A 20,972-nucleotide genomic window follows, 5' to 3' on the forward strand; every position below is an offset into this window, starting at 1 on the left:
ACTTTTCTTAGCCCCTTGGTTTATCTAAGTAGGAAGCAGACAACAGGAAGAGAGAAAAGCAAAGTCTTGCAGAAGATGTCACTAGCCATTCTTTTCTTCTTTTGGCCCCTTAAGGTATGTCCAGTTGTGGATATGTTCATACACCTGCCCAGGTTCCAACCATACACACACTGCTGGGAAATAATGCAGTATAATCCACTTTCAAAATTCACCTTTGCCAGTTTTCACTCATTTGGGTGGCTTTTGACCTCCACAACATAATTGCTGATGCAGGTTCAAACTTTAACAGGAGAAAAGATTGATTGGCTCACCAATAACATTTGTCTCTTGGGCTGGCAGTGAGCACAGAGGAGCCATTTATGCAATCTAATTATTACGTCAATTGAGGGATGGAGTAATGTTTCCCAGATGCCATTTGGCACCTGGAGAGCTGCAAATCAGCACTACCATAGAAGAAACATAAATATAGACCATTGATTTGGATTCATTGATCCCACCCCCTTTGGCTTCTAATTTTGGTTTGGAGTAAAATGCAAAAGCTTTCCTTTCCTTCTTTTAGCTGCCATGTTCAGACAGGGGACTGGATTGATTAGATGTCTTTTACAACTAAATGTACTTTTAAGGAATGATGTGCATTTCTGAATCACTGTCCTTTTTCCTGACCTTGTGTCATTCAAAATATTCGTGGCCAGTGGGAGTGAGATCTAAGCTCCAAAGGAACATGAAATAGGAAGGAAAGAAGAGTAATGGGCAGAGATGCTGTGGTGATCCCTGCATCATGGGCCTGTGTAACATATACTCAGAGCTTTCCACCAAACCCTCTATGCTCATTGTTACAAAGTTTCTTAGTGTTAAAGCATTTTAAGCCCAAAAGAGGTCTTTATGTTTTTAATGATTCTTCTTATCAGAAACTATGGTTTCGGATTAGCCCCAACAGAATGCAGGGCCCCACAGCTTGAAGAAAGAGGATATTAGGATATTGGGGAGGTTTATTATATCCCCTTCCCTCCTCATTCCCCTTCCCCATATACTTCTTCCCTTTGTAGGAAGATCCCTGAAATTTCTTCACCAACTGACAAAGCCTTTCATTCCATAATTGGATGAAAAAAATAAGCTTAAAAATTTTATCTTAAAATGTACCTAAGCCCAAGGAGAAGGAACACAGATACTTAAATTTATACTGAGGAGTAAATGACCACTTACTACAGACCACTGGATGGTTTCTTGGATTTGAAAAGGTCTTCATAGCCCCTAGCCCAAACTTCTTATTTTGAGGATGGAGGTGAGAATTGACTTGCCCAAGGCCTAATAGCAATCTTGTAGCAGATTCTTTTCTGGAAAAAAAAAAAGTTTTAAGAGGAGCACCTTAAGGGCATTGAAGATATAGACATTTCTGTTTGGTTTTACCAAGGGTCATTTCTGGAGCATTCCAAAACCAACTATAACATCAGGTCAGTCACTAAAGGACATAAACAGTAGTTTGTAACCAATGCTCAAGACACATTCTTCCCTTGGTCCAGCCCTGGTGGTATTCACCAAAAGCCCGTGTCTTACTTTTCTTTGCCCCCTAGCACCTAGCAGAGGGCTTGCCACATAAAAGGCACTCAGCAAATGTTTGATAAATGACTGAATATCTCCAGAAATGTGGAATGCCTTGCATTAAACCTATATTCTCTCACTCTGACTCGTGTGTACAAATTGCTTAAGTGGCTGCCCAGATTTGGGGCTTGCCCTTGGATGGCACTAATAATAGTGGCAGTGGTCAAGGAGCAAAGTGATAGCTACCCAGACTAGTAAGGGCTTAACCCACAATCATAGCCTTTCTTAAAGCATATGAGGAACTGCTAAGACTGCAGTCTGAGATGTAAGGAGCATAGATTATAGGACCTATGTGTCCTTGGAGTCCAGAGCCACCAAGTCTATCTATGGGCATTGTGGGCATCCTAGGCAAGGAACACAGGTTCCATTTGGGAGCCAAAACACCTTCACCAACAAACCTCTCTCACTCTTTTTGGAAGGAACTCTTTCCTGGCTGTGGTTTGGGTTATAGGGCAAGAATATAGAAGGCACTATAGGGTTTTGGACAAGCCACTTGGATACTAATGGCTTGTGGGAAGGAAGTAAGAAAAATTTTACCTGTCAGTATCTGCCATTAGCTTCAATCTTGCAGTGCCCACTCACACCAGTTAAACCTGCTTTTCTCTCTCCTTTTGTTGGTTCACCTGCACTCACCTGCAGGGGCTAGGGCTGGGCATGGCCCCTGGCCCCCAGCATGCCTACCTTTAATCAGGTTGCCTTGATTAGGTCCCACTGTTCATGCCTTCTGTGCTTCATAGCAAAAGTTTTCAGTCAGGAATGACAGTGGGGAGACAGGGCAGCCCTTAGGCAGGGCTACCCATCAGCCTCAGAGGAAAACAGGATCCAGCAGCCGAGCCCACTCCTGTTGGCTGATGGCTCAGCATTGGCTTAGAATCCAGAGAGCTTTCAGTTGGCCTGAACCAATGAAAAGGAGCCAAAGATGCAGTCTCTCTGGCCATTAAAGAGATACTGCCATCTATGATTGGCCCCAGGGTACTTCCCCTTAGGGTTCTCCCATTGGCTTGGAACAGCATGCTGGCAGCCAGGGCACCCTGTGGTGAGCAGGCACCTACGTAGGCACCCAGTCAGGCACAGCCTGCTGCTGGGCACTCAGGGGAGAGGCAGATAGAAGAGGAGGTATCAAGATCCTTTGTCTGCTTAACTGGTGACATCTTAGGGGCACACCCACTTCTTTCTGTGCCTCCCCCATGTAGGCTGGGCCTGCTTGCTCTCCTGGTCCCATTCCCCAAAGGACTTCGTTTCCCAGATATGGTGGTGACCGGCAACACAAGGGTAAGAAGTAGTCTTTTCTCACAGTTATTTGCATTGTCATAGGGGATTCCTGAAATCTGAAAGGCTGTGGTTGTCCAAAGAAATCATAGGCTCATAGAGTTTTTGTGCCAAAAGGGAACTTTGGAATATTTCCCATTTTACAGATGAGGAAGAAAACTGAGATGAACTTAAAGAGGTAATGGAATGATTTGGTCAAAGTCATACAGCTAGTTAGTGGCAAATCTCCTGACGATTGGCAAGGGCATTTCCTGATGCATCAAAAATGAATTTCCAACTGTGGTATTTTGTGCGAGGGTAACTTTCTATTGTTTTCAAACCACAGGTTTCCTGCACCTAAGAAACTTCTAGTCCCACTGGAAAGACCACAGATGTAGCTTAATTAACTTTCTCAATGAGTTTTTCAGCTGTTTCTTCAGTAGATGGAGAAAAAGGCTTATGCCATAGGCATTTTCTCATTTCTCACTTCTTATGATTACCAGCCCACAGTACTGAATTGACTGTTACCAGGGCTCTGGAGTCATGTAATCAGCTATCTACATAGCAAGTTGTCCATTTGGGGACTCTAGCAACTAGCATCATGATGTTTGAGCCATCACTGTTCAAGATGCAAGAAAGAAACAAGTATATTACTAAACTGAAAAACATCTGAGCCTAAGCTATTGTCACATTTGTGTGAGTACTTCATTTTTTCATGCATTTATCTTCCAAATCCCCTTTAGGTTAGAGACTTGGTTTTAGTTGTTCATGTGTAAGACCAGCCCCTGGAGAGTCCGGAAACCCTGGCCATGGGTAGTTCTGTATCATTATGAACAACAAAGCATAAAGGGATTTTTATTGCTCAGTCCAGCCTCCCCTCATTGCTTCTGCTTCCATGATGCTTCTGCTTTCTTCATTCTCATTTTCTTATCCTTTAAAGGCCAGCTTAAGTCCTGCTTTCTTTGGGAGACTTCCCTCATTTTGATTGTCCATATCAACCTCTCCCTCATTTGGATTTGTACTATCCTTCCAGTCTATCCCAAGAAATGACATGTAATTATATTTCATTTGTTTTTCACTATTGGTTTCATGTATATCAGTCTCACCTTCTCGACCAGATGGTAAGTTCTATAAGGGTAAAGCACACATTTTATACTTTTTAGTGTGCCCCACAATGTCCAATGGGCATGCAAATTAGACTAGAATTGTAGCTTTTGTGATGACATAGAAATGCTCATGATATAATTTAGTGTATTACTCAAAATACAAAATTCTATTATCACAATTTTACAAACAGATGGAAAATAAAACCAAGCAAACAAAAAGGAATACATTTATATGTGTGAGAGGTATGATGGTAGGTGAATGTAAACTTTCATGTAGTTATCTAATTTTCAAAGTTTTTAGTAAGGAACATGCGTTACTCTTATGAGAAACAATAAGAATTTTTAGAAGAAAATCATAGATTCATGGGTGCTAAAAACTATACTAGGGAGAGATCTTAGAGATCACGTAAGTCCTGTCCCCTTGTTTTAAGGCTGTAAAGCTTGAGGCATTGCTATGGGTTATAGTGAGCTAGTCACACTCATAGTCTCCACTTTCTAGGAGCAAACAGCCCAGGGCCATGGAGCTCTGAGGCTGAGCCTTCTAACCTCTCCTCAACCCTCCCCTTCTCCATTAGTTTTTCCCTCTAGCCATTGGTCCCGGAAGTAGCTGTGTGGTTTTCCCCTGCTGAATTTTCCCATGAATCCTTGGCGTCTCCTTGATAGGGGAACCTGAAAGTTTGGCTTTGACTCATACCCTAATCCCTTGTTAGCCTCTCCTAGAACTCCCTTCTTTGTTTCCGGAGCATGCTGGCACAACAGGATATACCTTATACCAAGCTCTACCCTTAAGTAGCTCTACCCTTATACCAAGCTCTACCCTTAAGTAGCAATATAAACTCACTGCACTCTGAATACTTGCTGGGGAGGGTGATTTCAAACTCACTGCCACTCAATAACTTTCAAAGCCTGACTGAGAGTCTACTTAAGGAGGATCATCTCAAGATAACATATAGCCCATCCTTTCCTTTCATATCAGACCCAATGGAATAGCCCTGCGTACTTGCCATGCCAATTTTTCCTTTCTAGTTAGGCTTACTTTGTCCACAGCCCCATAGTAAGGAAAAAGGCTTGCTGTTTTATGCACAGGAGCGGCCACTAATCAGCTCAGTGGTGGCCACCTGAGTCAAGGCAGGCCCTTCATGATGCAGTAGTAGGCCCAGATGGTAGATTTTTCTAATAGTGTTCCTCTTGCCAGCCGTGGAATCTAAAGTGCCCCAAATTGAGTACTCTTGGTTAAAGCTATGTAGACTCTTGTTAAATTCACATTTGTCACTTATTTGGGAGGATAAATATATGTAATGTATTGCATCCATTCATGCTTCCATCCATCTACCAAATAAGCATTGGGTTCCTACTACAAACTATAATTCCTTATTTGAACTTCCAAAAGTACAAAATTCTGAAAACTAAAAAGTTTCTCACAATTACGATGTTAAAACTCATTTTAACTTACATTAAGATATTGACAGTTTTTATTTGTCCCACTTAGCATGAATGTTCATGTATTTCACGACAGACATATTAACGTAGAGTTATGCTACAACCTGGTAGCTCTGGGGGTGGGGTGGGGGTGGATTCCGTATCTGAGTCAGCCAGGAGCAGAGGATGTTGCACAGCAAAACAAGTAGATATTCAAGTATTTGGAGAAGGAGGAATTGCTGAGGTTCAAGCCAAGGAAACCCAGGTGGGTCACTCAGTCATTGGCCCAAAGGACATGAACAAAGCTGGAAATAAGAGACAAAATACAGACTCAGGAGAAAGAGTTAAAATGAAACAATAATAGTTTAAGAATGGGAGGAATGAGAAAGGAGCCTAGATAGCAACAGGGATGGTAGTATCTCTGAGTCCAGTCAATTGGCTGGCTAGGTATAAGTGTGGGTCAGGCTGGCTTTAAAGATGGGGGAGTTGTGGCAGATGGATACAGAGAGGAATAGGACACAATCTCTGCCTTCTGTTGTTTAAAGTTTAGGATCCCATTGCTAGAAGCAAGGTGTGGAAAGGATACATAGAACTTGGGGTCACAGTCTGAGACAAAGATTTGTCTTTGGCTTTTTCCTACCTTTGTATTTAAAAAAAAATTTTTTTTAACGTTTATTTATTTTTGAGACAGAGAGAGACAGAGCATGAACAGGGGAAGGTCAGAGAGAGGGAGACACAGAATCTGAAACAGGGTTCAGGCTCTGAGCTGTCAGCACAGAGCCCGACGCGGGGCTCGAACTCACGGATCGCGAGATCATGACTTGAGCTGAAGTCGGCCGCTTAACCGACTGAGCCACCCAGGCGCCCCCTACCTTTCTATTTTTAAAGACTTTTCTTATGTGTGTGAAATATATCACACATAAAGAAATGTGCATAAATCCTAAGTGTACAGCTTAGTCAATGAAATACCTATGTTAGCCGTCACCCAGTCAAAAATAGAATATTACGAGCATCTCTGATGCCCAACTTGTGACTGTTCCTTAATCACAACCCCTTTCCTCCCTCCTGAAGGTAACAACTACTCTTTTACATAATCACTCTGTGCTTTTATTTATTCCTGTGCTTTTTAGCATACATCTCTAACCACTATAGTTTTGTGAGTTATTAATTTTTATATACTTATATATATGTATGTACTCTTATGTCTGACTTCTTTGATTCAATATTATGTTTGTGAGTTTCATCCAAGCTGTTGCACAAAGCTTATTTTGTTCCTTCTGATTGCTGTATAATTTTCCCTTTTATGAATGTGTCACAACTTACTTATCTATTTGATTGTAAATGGGCATATGGACCATTTCCTGTTTGGAGCTATTATGACTGATATTACTGTGGATATTTTTTGTTTGACTTTGGTGCCTATGTGCATGCATTTTTGTTAGAGGAGGAATCACTGAGTCATAGGGGCTGCACATATTTGGTAGATGCTCCTAAACAGCTTTCTGAACTGTTGTACCAATTCATATTCTTCCATTGCTCCAAATGATTATCAACATTTAGTATTATTAGCTTTTAAAACTGTAAGCATTCTGTGGGTGTGCAGTGGTATCTCATTGTGCTTTAATTTGCATTTTTCTGGTGACTAGTATGGTTAAGAACCTTTTAATATGTTTATTGATTTTTGGATATACTCTTTCTACTTAAGTATGTTGTCTATTTTTTCTTGCCTTTTTCTCATTCATTTGTAGGGGTTCTTTATACACTCTAGCTGCAAGTTCTTTGTCCATTAAATGAGCTACAAATAAATTCTCCAACACTATGGATTAGCATTCAATACTTTTTGAATCTCATTTTCTCCCTCTAATTTCTATTAGGCTCCCCAGGCCCAAATGACCCCCTGTTTGCTAAGATCTTAACTAGCTCACCTAGGCCCTGGGAGACACCTCACTAATGCTTCAGAGCTGTTTCTTCATCTTCTCTATATTTTTCTCTCTCTCCCTCTCACTGATCTTCCCTGTCTCTTTCTCCCTTCTTTCATTCTGAGTTTGCTCATCCTTAGGGGGCTGCTTATTATTCACAGGATGGATAGAAACAACCTTATATCAGTCATGGTACCAAGACTGTCAGATTTGACATGTGGTCAGATCTCATAGGTCAGAAAATCTTCACTCTGGAAAGCACTTGGAGATCATGTAGTTCTCTCTTTAATGGTGATAAGGAATTGAAAGCTTAGAGGTTTGGAGACCTGCCCATGGTGAGAAATTATGGGATTTTTCCAAGGTTATACTGCAAGTTAGAACTAGAACCCAGGCTTCTTGCATCCATGTCCCAGCTTTTTCCACTCCATTATGCTAAGAAAGACCAGGGCACACAGCTGCAAATTGACAAGAATGTTTTTTTCTTCTGAAAACAAGTGCTGTCTGTGTCTGTGTAACAACGTAATCAGTAGAGACTATGGCTCATGTCTGTCTGGACCCAGGTTGAGAGATCACATCACCTCTGCTACTTTCCCATCTCCTGGCTGTCAAAGCCTGAAGGACAACAAATGGCTTGAGTAATGAGATGAGTTAAGATAGTGTCTCCCACGCTGAATTATGTGCCAGTTCCAGGACTACAGGATTCTGCCACAATCCATTTACACAAGAAATTAAATTGAAGATCGCAATGTAATATTCATATATTAAATCCTGGCGGACAATCAAAGTAATTAAGGCCAAATGCTCTGAATCATACTGTGGCATCACGAATATTCTATTGTTGGGTTTTTAGAAGGACTTATTTCTACAACCAATTATCTTGGAAATCATTAAGGCTCTTTTGGAATGTGAATAATTTTCAAGCAACCATGGTACCCAGTACTCCTCAAACCCTTTTACCCCATGGGAGAAGAATTCTGCTAGAAAGGGTATGTATAGGGAGGGCAAGGAATGTCTGATTTCAAGAAACTGGAGTTAGGGGATAGGAACCAGTCTCTGACCAACTCCTTCACTGTATTGTGTGTTTTTTTTTTTAAAGAATGGATATATTTTATCTTAAATTGAAGCAGTTAAATTGATGCAGGCTATTGGGATAACCCCAGCCAGACTGATCTTGCTGTGTAGCTCTGTGGCTTTTAAAAATATGTGCTACTGATTAAAAAAAATAAGAGCTTGGAGAACAAGGGTGGCTCTGTGTAGCCTCATAGTGATAAATAGGTCTGACCTTCAGACCTCCCCCCACCCATGGGTCACCTCATCTTTTAAAGCTTCTCCAACAACCCTCATCTCTTAATCCTTGTTTTTTCCAGCTTCTCTTTGCCCACACCTCTGTTATACAGCACTCATTATAAAGTCCCCAAGTTATTTGTTAGTTCCCCTTCTTGACTGTGTGCCTTGCAAGGGCAGGGACTATGTCTGAATCTCTTCAGTGACCCCCACACCTGACCCAGTACAAGCTTCAGACAAGGTGCTTGGTGTATGGTTGGTGTATGGGTGAAAGACCAAATAAATAAAGAAATGAATAACCAAGGGGACAAACTTACACAAATGTATTTCTTTTTGGGAATGACAGGGTTAGTGTCATTGCAGCATGAAAGAAGAGGGATGAATCTTCCCTTCCAGTAAATATCTTAATTCTCTCCAAAAAACAATGCTCTGAACCATCACCAACAAACAAAACCTCATCACTGAGAATGTGTAACTAAAAGATTAACAAGAAGTATTAAGCTAGCTTGTACTTAGAAGTTAGCCAAGTTATTTTACCTGAACTAATTACAAAACTTCTATGTCTCTTGAAGACTACATACAAAACAAGGTTTCTGATTCATCAGTTTTGCCAGTGGGAATAATTAAAAGTGTGAATATACGCTAATATTCCTATCAAATTATTTCTCCTCATAAATATTTATCCATAGCCTAAGTTTGTTGATGTTGAGCAGCATCAATATTTCTCAAGTTCGGCTCACATACAGGCATACCTCAGAGATACTGTGGGTTCAGTTCCAGCAATAAAGCAAATACCACAGTAAAATGAGTCCAATGAAGTTTTTGGCTTCTCAGTGAATATAAAAATTATAGTTACACTATACTGTAGTCTATTAAGTATACAATAGCATTGGTCTAAAAAACTGTACATATCTTAATTTAAAAATACTTTATTGCTAAAAACTTCTAGCCAAAATAATTATAACAGTAACATCAAATATCACTGATCAAAGATCACCATGACAAATAAAATGATAATGAAAAAGTTTGAAGTATTGTGAGAATTACCAAAATGTGACAGAGACATGAGGTGAGCAAATGCTGTAGTTTCCAACAGCAATGATTCTGAGGAACTTGCTCAAACACAGTGTTTCCACAAACCTTCAATTTGTAAAAGAATACAATATCTCTGAAGCACAATAAAGGGAAGCTCAGTAAAATGAAGTATGCCTGTATTTGAGAGATATTTGACTGTATCTGGTTCATGTCTGTATCCCTAGCTGTAACACAGAGCTTGGCACGGAGAAAGCACTCACTGTAGAATGAATGAAGAGTGAGACAGAAGCTGTAAGGGATGTTCCCATCAACAAAGTAGAGCTGTACAAAGCAAGCCCCATTCACTTAGGTTCTCTTTGTGATCAGCTGGCAACAATATCCCTGAGCTTCTTTTATTTTATTTTTTAAAGATTTTTTAAAAGTAATCCCTACACCCAATGTGGGGCTCAAACTCACAACCCTGAGATCAAGAATGGAATGCTCTACCGACTGAGCCAGCCAGACACCTCTATCCCTGAGCTTCTAAACCAACTTGATCCACCCACTCAAGCATTATGCCCCTTTCAAAGGCAGCTATCTCACCCTCCCATGTGTCCGGCACAGGCCAGAGGGGGTGGTGTAGTCTGTGTGTCAGCCTAAGCCAGATGAACACACCAAAAACCATCTGTGACTTTCGTGGAAGGGCATCTTGAGCCTGTATGTTTCACATCATTTTGGGTCTACCAGTCAGTGTCAGAAACTGTGCCAAGAAATATTGATACTGTACAAAATCAATAAACTGGGGCCACAGCTAAATATTTATTGGGGCAGACAGTGACGCCATGTTTGCTCAGCAAATTCAATCAAGGTTTGTCCAATTACTGAGGATTTAGATTTGAACGAATTAGATCTTAGTCATAGAATCCTAGAATGTCAGAGCTGAAAGGACCCTTAGAACTCATCTGGCCCCATGTAACCCTGAGGTGTTCAAACTTTTCTTTTGCAAGAAACGCTTTTACCTAGTGAGATCTTATGGTGCTCCTCTCATTCAAGTGGAGGTGCAGGTATTAGATCTCCCTGCTTGGCCTCCACCTCTCATCTGCCTCAAACTGCAGAGGAGAAAAGGAAAGTCCAATAAAGTTAAAAAGGATCATGGCATACTGGGGCGGGGGGGAAATCCTAGTATTGAAGAAAGAGTCAGGGTAGGTTCCAGATCTGTCCTAGCAACAGGATCTGATAATCTACCATTGAAACACATGCCTGAAGGGTCCTTTTGGATATGGCCATTTAAACTGGTTAGGGACATCTGGTCCCTGGAAAGGATGATACAGTAACAGACTCGTTAGCAGAAGTGATTCTATTTAAATAAAACACATTGCTACCAACTGTCACAAAGCTCAGAGGGAAATCCTGCGGGCAGGAGACACAGGGAGGTAAATTCCCTTTATTAGGATACTTCCAGAAGGCAAAGAGGAGAGAGGAAGAGCAGAGTTAAGGGAGAACCTCTTCCTCACACCCTGGCTGGTGTCTGCTTCTGCACCTGATTATTTGCCTGACCATCTTGTCCTGTGCCTCTGTGTCATCTTCTGCAGCAGTGTTTCTAGTTCCCTAGCAGTTTCTGTCCATGCCTATCCTTATGTTCGGGTTGGCTCTGCTGACACCTCTCTTCTGTGGGTGTATCCCTGCCTAAGTCTCAAGTTTTTCAGCACCTGTGTGCCTATTTGTGTCAGAATGTGTCTCTAGGTCTGTCTGATTTTACTCGTGTGGGCGCAGGCGTGCATGCATGTGTGTGCATGTGTTCTTCTATGTGCTCAGCATTCTGGCTCTGTGACATTTATTTCAGTAGGTAATTGTCTCTGCCTTTCTGATTCTGCCTTCAGTGCTTCATCCCACAAGAATGGTGAATGGGAAAGTGTGAGGAAGGGAGCTTTCCGAGTTTGGAGGAAAGCCTGGTGACTCCGACCATTCTTAAGACCAGCCCAGAGGCATCATACTGAAATCATGTGTACCACACAGCAAAAGCAAAAAGACACAAATAGGAAAAAAAAAATAAGACAAAATTTCTAGTGCACTAAAGACTTCATTCTCATCTTTCATATTTCTCTACTTTCTTCATCTCTTTTTTTCCCTTCCATCCTCCTTCCCACATCTCTTTTCTTTCACTCTCTTTATCTCTTATTGGTTTATTTTTCCAGTTTTTTTAGACCTCTTTCTAATTTTTTTATTATATTTCTCTCCTTTCTCTTCTTCTGCTTCTATTTGCTTTCTCTCTAGGTTTATTCTTCCCCGTATATTTTCCTTTAAAAAAAAAAAACTTTTCTTTCTTTCTCATTTATCTTTTTTTTCCCTTTTTTTGTTTCTTTCTTAATCTGTTTTATTCCTCTCTCCCTTTCATCTTAGTTCCCATTCCTGGGTTCCTCTTTTTTTACTCTTCTTTTATTCCATGTGTGTTTTTTTTGTAGCCTTTATTTTATTCCTTTTTCTCTCCCTCTTTCCCTCTTTTTATCCCTGTCTTTCTCCATTTCTTTCCTTGGGTTTCCCTTTTTGTTGCCCATTCTTTTCATCTCTCTGTCACTAGGTCCTGGTGTATGAATCTGTCAGTCTCTTTTGTGCTTTGTTGTCCCTAAGGAGTCTGCAAAAGCATCAGGAGAAAGAAGTTGTCCTTTTCTGCCCAGGACTGGGCTGTGGGTGGGTCGGGTTCATTATCTGTCTTCTCATTTATGGGTGGGTGAGGTCTTTGCTGCCCCCTGGAATCTAACTCCAACATCCTTGTTCCCTGCCCCCAGGACCCTGTCTGCAGAGTCATACTGTGACTCCAGCCACTGCTTGTATTCCCTGCACGTCCCATGCAGAGCAATGAGCCCCCAGGTGTGGTGGGAGAATTCATCAGCCTCCCGACAGGGCTAACGATTTACTCCTGAGAAATAATCCATATCTGGATAATGGATCACCCCGACTCCCTGAGACCATTTGTCTTGGCACTTAAATGGCACCAGAATCCAGGGCCAGAACTCTATCCCAGGTTCATTGGTAGATGAATAGGCTGGAATAATAATGTTAAGGATTATGATCAGGAACACTTTGTATTTGCATGGTGCTTTTTAAACTTTATAAATTTGGAGGAGATTAACCTTCCTTGGTTCATCACTTTTGAATCCCACACACTGTGGACCCTTCTTGCAAATTCAGAAGCAAGGGCTTTTAAGTGACTCACCCAGAGTCATTTAGTCTGTTACTGGCAGAAATAGGAAAACTCTATTTTTCTGACTTCCTGAGATTCTTTCCTCTAAATGCTAGATGTCCTTCGGGTCTCTGGGTCTCACTGTTCATTTCTGGAAAATGGAAGCCAATACTGAGAGACAGTATACTGAAGAGGGTCACTGTCAGAGAGTTTGAATGCTGGGTCTGAGTCCTGATTCTGCATTAGCCAACTGTGTGGCCTTGGGCAGGTTGCTTACTCACTGAGAACCTCAATTTCCTCCTCTATGAAATGGGAATCCTAATAAGGTTTTCTCATAGGACTGTTATGAAGATGAAGAGAGATTATGCATGAAAAGTGCTTAATATTGTGCCTGGCTCATAGTAAAAGTTCCATGAGTGTTAGCTATGATTATTACTACTGCCTGTCTCTTTGTAGGATGCTGAGCGTACTCATGCAAATGCATGAGAAAATTCGTCTGGGGGAAGGGAAGGAATAATTGATGAGCCAGCTTCCACAGAGGTGTCCCTGAAGCCATCGATGGGGGAAGGGACCCAGAAGGGTGAATTCTAATGGCAGAAGGAGCTAGGTATCTGCATGGGCTGGGGGGAGGGGTACTGGGCTGGTTCTAGGGAACTGGAAACAGGCAAAAACAGGAAGGAGCTTGGGGGATCTGTGTTCATCCCTAGACATGTGTCAGTAGCATGTTGTTCAGTAGAATCAGTTGCTGGCCTTCAATTCCAGCCAGCAAGTGTTTCCCTTCTCAGGGTCTCAGCTGTCAGTTTATTGGGATGATTCCCTTCCTCAAAAGCTGGACAGAGGACTTTTTCTTCAGGGAATATTGAAGCCAAAAAGATTTTGCCAAAGGCCAGAACAAACTAAAACTAATGAAATCTTGTGCAGAAGCCTTTTGCATAAATGGAAGTTCGCTGTACAAATAAATGTAAGGATGATTATTAATATTCTCAATAATAACAGAAACCATCAATCTTTAGAGCTCATTCTGTGGAGTGTGGCTGCTAGAGGTTGACATATCATCTCAGATGGCAAAAAACATCCCCAGGGTCCACCTGCGTGCAGAATCACAGCCTGTATTCTCCTCCCACTTTACTGGGACCTCATCCTCCTAGAGTCACACACATAATTCAGCCTTCAGTGAAATATCCTGATGCTATTGAGGCTCCCTGGAGAATGGATGCTGTGCAGAGGCGGGGAGTGTGGGCTCCTGACTTCAAGCTGCGGGAAGGCGAGGAATTGATACATCTCCTAAGCACCAAGGGCTCACCTCCTTTGGAGATGAGAAGGGCTTTGTCAAAGCCTGGTGGTTTATTAATAATTCTCTCAACTGAAGAGAGCCCAGTGCTTACCAATTGACAAGTATTTAGTGAGAACCCTCTGTGGGGGATCTAAAGAGGTTTGGCAGAGCTGACAATGTGGTTGAGAAGACAGACCACAGACGTATAAAGATCATTGACAATACAAAGCAACCCCTTTGACAAAGAGATACAAGCAGCTGGAGTAAAGTGAAAAAATATAAGATACAGAGTCAGGAGACTTGACGTCACTTAATCTCTTTGACCCTTGGTTTCCCTATCCTCTTGGAAATGCAGCTTGGTGGCATTGAAAGAACATTAACTTTGGAGTCAGACCAACCTGACTTAAAATTTCAATTACCTTACAAACTAACTAGGGGTCCTTGAACCTGTTACTTAACTCCTATGAGGCACAATTATCTTATGTATAAATTGGGGTATAATAGTGGCCCTATGTAAAGCACTGAACATAATGCCTGGCACACGGTAATCATACAATAATCAGTTCCTATTATTATAATATGCAGGGAGAAAGACAGGGAATGTTTAGAAATAGAAAGATTTTATTTTCCTTTTCAGCTCTTTATATGCCTGACATTACATTTCATAGGAATGCAAACTAAAAAAAATACTTATAGGTAAACAATAATTATGATATCGCTCTGTGATACCTTTTATATGCCTCCCCAGTATTGCTCACTAAATTTGGTGTGATCAAATTTACAGAACAATGAAATAGTAGAGGAGGGAAATTATATACTCCTTGAAATCTTAGGCATCTCTCTGAGCTTCAGTTTTCCCATCTGTAAAATGTAGCTAAGAACAGCTACTTCACAGGGCTGTTGTGGAAATTAAATTAATATGCATATAAGGCATTTGGTATAGAATAGGCAGAAAGCAAATGTTAGCTCCATTCCCTTTCTCTCTTATAAAAGTGGGAATGATAAAGAACCAACCTCACCAGGTTATAATAAGGAGGAAGTCAGATAAATAGAGAATGTTTGTAAACTGTAAGACCCCCAATACCAGCCTTTATGGAACATTTGTTATGTACAAGTCACTGGGCGGTTAACACATGTTAATCAACTGGATAAACATTAATTGTGTCCTATATACAGGACACCATTTTAGGTGTTGTGAGTAATCTAGAGAGATCAGGACCGTGGGAGTGGATGAGCTCCTCCACACAATAACAGAGCATTAAGGAGGGGACCTTGAGGGATCCTCCTGTTTAGGGTGCCAGAGGAGAATGCAAAGAGATAAGGAGAAATCACTGATAAGAACATTAGTCTATCACAATATCCTCAAAGACATATGGAAGAGTCTAAATATCTGTGTGGGCTATGGGAAGAAGCCCATGGGGGGAGAAAAAAGATGAATAAGCAGGTGAGAGAGAGGAATAATGAATAGGCAGCAGTCTGGGAGGTGCAGCTAAGGAAAGAGGGACTTTCAATTAGTATGGACTAAGGAATCGTGGGGCAGCAAATGCTGCCACTTTGTCAAGAAGATTGAGAACTGGCAAGAGGCCACAGCATGTAGAAGTAGGAATCAGTGAGGGCTTTCGGTAGTGGGTGTGGAGTAGCAAGAAGTAAAATAGTGAGTGGATAGTAGAGACCATCCATTTGAGAAGCTTTGTAGACCCGAGAGCAGGTAGAGAAAGGCTAAGGGAAAGACTGTATTTCCTAGGGAAGGTTGAGATTTGTGTAGGCACAGAGAAGGAGTCAGGGGAAGGGGAGAGGCTGGAGGGACAAGGAAGTGAGAGGCTCCTTAGTGGCTGGGGGGGGGGCACCAGTAGGAGGGGCTGAGTATCAGTGAGGAGGGTCCCAGAGAGGGTCTTTTTTCTTTTTTTGAGGCAAGAAGGAAGGACAAAAGAACCGAGAGGCCAAGGTTTGGCATTCAGTCCTTGAACCTGGCCGTGAGTGCTAATATCACTATTCCTTCCCCCATACATTTCAGGGCATCTCATTACTACTGAGTAGATTTGAGGGAGAATCTCTGAGGACAGTAAGATGTGCAATTTGGGTGGATATACTGGTGGATCTCTCCCTAGAGAGGCGGAGGAAGCTGTAGACCCATTCCTAGGAAATGGGGCCCCAGAGCGTGGCCCAGCCTTCCATCCATGACCTATACCAATGCCACACAGTCTTTCTCCCCAATTTTCTTCCTCAAATCAGCCCTCTCTTGGAAACAAAGTCAAGGCCACAGTCATTCATAGGCTTGCTCAAATTTTCTTGTTATTTGCTAAGGCACTGGGGGCACACCATCCTGTGATCTAGCCAAATATTTCTTCTACTGAGGACAAGAAAAAGACATTCTGAATATAGCCTGGTCTTCAGCTTTTTGACATGCACATGCAGCCTTTGAGTGCATCATACAGCCTTACTGCCATTTGATCTGGCTACCAACTATGGCCCTTCTTCTCAAGCAAGGCTGCTCTCTGGTCCTAGGCAGATACAGCTCTGGTGGCTTTCCTTGCCTTGCCCCTTAGCTTAGTATCTTGGGGTTTAGAGGGTGGATAAGCACTGTAGTTATAAGCCAGGAGTGGCTGAAAGTAGAATAGTGTTCTGGGCCCCAGAAGTAATGAGAGGGGGCCTTGGGCTGATGCAAGACCCAAAGTAGCTTGGCAGATAAAGTCAGTCCTTACAATCTTTTGTCCTGGGGCCAGATCTAGTGCTTATATATGCCTCCACAGTACCTGGAAGATAGGAACGCAGGGGAGAAGGACAAACAACTCAGTAGCTAGGGAAAATTAGGGCTTTGGGGCTATCCCTGAGTCCTTTTTTAAGGCCTGAGTTGTTCCAGGATTGAGTTATAGTGGAGAAAGTCTTATTGAACTAACAAATGACAATTAACAAAGGAGGTGTTAAAAGTGAGAGAAGCTACAGGCTCAGAAATGTCAGAGAATTCCTTCTTGCATTTTCCTCTCCCCTCTCCTTCCTCTTTTTCTCCCTCCCCTTTTGCTCTTCTCCCTTCCTCTCCTCTTCCCTCCTCCTGCTTGCTCCATCCACCCCCACCCACAGCTACTGATGTGATTTCTCATGATCTACAGTCAAATGCCATTAACCCAACAGGCTCACGAGGGTCCAGCTAAGCTGTCCCATGAACCAATCCTGTGAGCAGACAGACCAGGGGAAGTGTCAGGCAGACCCCTGCACCCCGCCCCCTCAGGAGTAATGGCAGCTAAACCAATGAACTAGAGTGGCTTCCCTGCAAATGATCAATAAATCACTTGGGGTCCAAGAAGGATGGGAAACTCCTTGGCAAACGGTGCTCAGGACATTTTCCATGACCTCCTCTGCCTTGAGTGTCCATGGTGCACCAGCCACACAGGCCTGGACTGACTCTGCTGTCAAGGTACTGCTCCCAGATTCTGCCTGGCCCATCTCAGTTTCAGAGGGAGGTCATTGATTCCAATGAGATGTGACAGGTGCCATCTTTAGGCATCTGGCTCTGCTCCCAGCGGCAGGAGCTGTCGCTGACTGCAAATCCCCTGAGTGCCATGCTGGTCTGAAGAAAGCAAGCCCTAGGATAAGCAGATGACCTTTCAAGAGCCCACGATCCCAAGGTGGGATGGCAGAATGATATAATGGACCCAGCCCTGGACTAGAAGTCTGGACACTTGGCTTCTAGTTCCATTTCAGCTACTAACTTGCTGGGCGATGTTGGGTAAGTCACTTTCTTACCCTGAATCTCCGTGCCCTGCCCTGGATGTGAGGAAGTTGGACTAGATTATCTCTAATGACACTTCCAGTCCCGGTAAGCAAACCCTGATTTTTTTTTAAATCTATTTTTGGAAAAATTCCGATTAGAATTTTGGGGGGATTCCTTCTTTAGGCCTTCCATTTAGCTGCTCTGCCACCAAATAACATCACCCTAAACTCCCACTCAGCACACGCAGACATTTTCCAGCACCCAAACACCATCTAAGACATCAAAACCACTCATGGGTCTAGCCTGCCTCTCTTACTGAGCTAGTTCTGTGCTTGGGGCTGGGTCATCTTGATGGACCCCTGAGGTGGGACCCTGTGGGAGGGTATATGCAATTGACCCCCAGAGTTTAGCATAAGCAGATAGGATGGCCACTTACATGGAGAGATTTCCCCCAAGTGTGTATTTTCAAACTTTTTACCATACAGTAAAATTGAAAGAATGGTACACAAATACTTGTACATACCTTCATTAATAATTTGCCATGTTTGCATGCTCTCTCCTCTCTCTGTCTTTCACTCTTGCTCTCTTGCTTTTGCTCTCATTCTCATTCTGAGAATGTATCACAGATATCATGACACTTCCCTCTTAAATACTTCAGTATATATCTCCTAAGAATAAGGATGTTCTTAGCTGGGAAGCTTTTTTAAGGGCTCTGCAATTCTCAGCTAGGGGAAAGTCTTCAGTCTCTGGAGTCTAAAGGGGGACAGAAAGTATATACAAGGTCTAAAGACCAGATTTCAGTCTGGATATGGGTAGTGCAAGAAGAAGCTAAGCACAGGAGAAAGGAGGCACAAACAGTGGCTCAAGTATAGGCTCCAAACCAAAAAAGAAAAAAAAAAGAGGAAGAAGCAAAATGACCTTGGGAAAGTAACTTCCCTTCCTTGAGCTTCAGTTTCTTCATCTATAAAATGGGGATTGTGCTAGTCTCTGTCTTTCCAAAGCTGTACAAAGTTTAGATGTGAAAATAGATTATGAGAGCACACCAGGAGCTGCCACACTTAAACATGTAAGGGCAAGTGATTCGCAGAGATGACCTTCTGAGCAAGTGAAGCTAGGGGCAATACTTCCCTGGCCCTGGGCCTGGAAGTCTCTGTTAACACCTGAAAATGGACAGTCCCCCTGCTCAGCCCCCAAATTCCTGCTAATGGAAACCACGGAATTTTCATCTATAATGGAAATCTCAGTGGCTCACATCTCTTGCTGTTTTTCAAAGACATAAACACACACCCCAGTTTTTTCTAGTTCTTTATTTCAGAAACTCCATTTTCTCTTATTGATTGTGACATCACTTATCTACTTTTTCTTCTTTCTGATTATTTTTTTTTCTGTGCTCCTTTCTTACTTCCTACTATTCTCCCCCAACCTTGTCGAAACTTCTAGAGTTGGAAAATTCTCTCATCCTACCTAGCCCTAGCTCAAAGAGCAAAAATGCTTTACAAAATTAAGAGAGCATTTGGGATTTTTAACTTGATTTTATCTTTTCATTCAACCAGAGGGGGTATGTGTGTGGGAGATGCACTTGTCAACTAAAAGCAATTTCTCTGCCTCCTTGGGGACTGAAGCGTAATCGTAGCTCTGTCTTCCTGGTGTCAGGATGAAACTTGCATTTTCCTGAGTGGTGTCAGCACACTGACAGACAGCTCCTGGGATCTAGTGAGAGGTACTGGAAAAGAACGGGATGGCAGCAGTGGGGGGGCCAAGATCCAGAGGCTGGCCTTGGCTCATCTCTCTTCCCCTGGGTGACTTTGGGCTAGTCACTTAGTGTCTTTTGCCTCAGCTCTTCTAACTTAAAAAATGGGAATAATTCTCTCCCATTTCTACCTCATAAAGACGATGCCAGGACCTTGTCAGGCTTTGGTTAATATGACAGTGTTTGGAAGCAATGGAATTATGGGAGGAAAAATGTGCTACGGAAGCAGTGTATCCTAGGAATGCTAAGTAGCTAGAAAGGAACTTCAAGTTTTCCTTGTACAATCCCATTTGGGAAATGAGGAAACTCAGACCTTTCTGAGGTTCAAAAGGTCCCCCCATAATTTCGCTATGTTTCCCATGAGCCCAGATAAATCTTTCCCAAACAGAAAAGCAGAGAGGCAAAGTCCGAGGTCTTAAGGCTAATAGCCCCTTTTAGAGAGCACAAACAATCCCTGTGCACACCATGTAAACCTTCTAATAGGACTCCTCAAAAGGGAGTGCTGGGAGACAGGGTTGCTAATCGCCAATTCCATCCAGGGGCCTGGAGGTAGAGTCCTCTGCCATCTCACCCCTGAAACTGCGGAGCCTTCATGACAACCCGTTGAAGGAAGTGAGCAGGGGGGATAGGGATCGCCATTACATAGAGGAGGAGCCCCGGGCTCAGATTGGGAGGCAGACCTGCTTGCATTCATCCAGCTAGTTGGTCAGCATGCCCAGCCTCACTCCTGATATTTTAACTTTAAATGCCATGCTTTTTCCACTGCACTCCAACTGCCTTTGCGTGACGCAAGGAACCCAACAGGTAGGGAGTCTCAATGAGATAAGCAGACTGAAAAATGCTATGTAGGCATACACCAAGTTCTCAGAAAACCCAAATGGATGACTTTTGTGGGGTATGCTATTTTGATACCACTAGACCTTTCCAAGTTTTGAGGTTTGTTCAATTTCTCATTCTACATATTTACCCACACACCAAAAGGAAGTAGAGCGGGGTGAAAGGGATCAAATTCTCCGGATGGCTGCCCCAGTGTTCCTTGTAGCTGGAGTGCCGTGGGGAGATAGTGCTGAGGGGTTTTCAGGGTAAGACTTCTTTCCTTTATATTAGAGTTTCTTTAACTTCATTGGATATAAGAGCCCCATGGGGAGCTTACTAAAAATGTTTTTTTCTGGTCCCCATGCCCAGAAATTCTTGTTCAGTAGGCCTGGTGTGGGAGCAGGGAATCTGCATTTTTACAGCACATCCAAAGTGATTCTGATGCATCTGGTCCAGTGGGCCATACTTTGTGAAACCGTGATTCGTGACAATCTTTGATTCTTGGAATCCCATTTAATTAGCAACTGTTTGCCTGGGTGACAAGTACTTTTGAGCTTCAGAGAAAAAGATAGGAAGGTTCGAAGCCTTCCTTCTCACAGTCCACAAGCCTCCAACTTGACTTCGTCACTGTGCCTTCTTCCCAGTTAAACATAT

The 20,972-nt window shown here is 42.6% G+C and overlaps 1 protein-coding gene across 2 annotated transcripts in view; it reads left to right on the plus strand.

Annotated features, from left to right (window-relative positions):
- The first annotated feature begins 2,767 nt into the window (after window positions 1-2,767).
- Window positions 2,768-20,972, plus strand: part of ARHGAP36 (Rho GTPase activating protein 36) — a 52,617-nt gene continuing 34,412 nt past the window's right edge. Inside the window, exon 1 of one of the 2 annotated variants that reach the window (XM_058713236.1) lies at window positions 2,768-2,871. The gene's annotated coding sequence lies outside the window, so the exon portion shown is untranslated. Of the gene's footprint in view, window positions 2,872-17,354; window positions 17,858-20,972 lie in introns of those variants that run through there. The other variant, XM_058713235.1, reaches the window with a different exon arrangement.

Source organism: Neofelis nebulosa, chromosome X (genome assembly GCF_028018385.1).
Source record: "Neofelis nebulosa isolate mNeoNeb1 chromosome X, mNeoNeb1.pri, whole genome shotgun sequence".
Taxonomy (NCBI): Eukaryota; Metazoa; Chordata; class Mammalia; order Carnivora; family Felidae; genus Neofelis; species Neofelis nebulosa.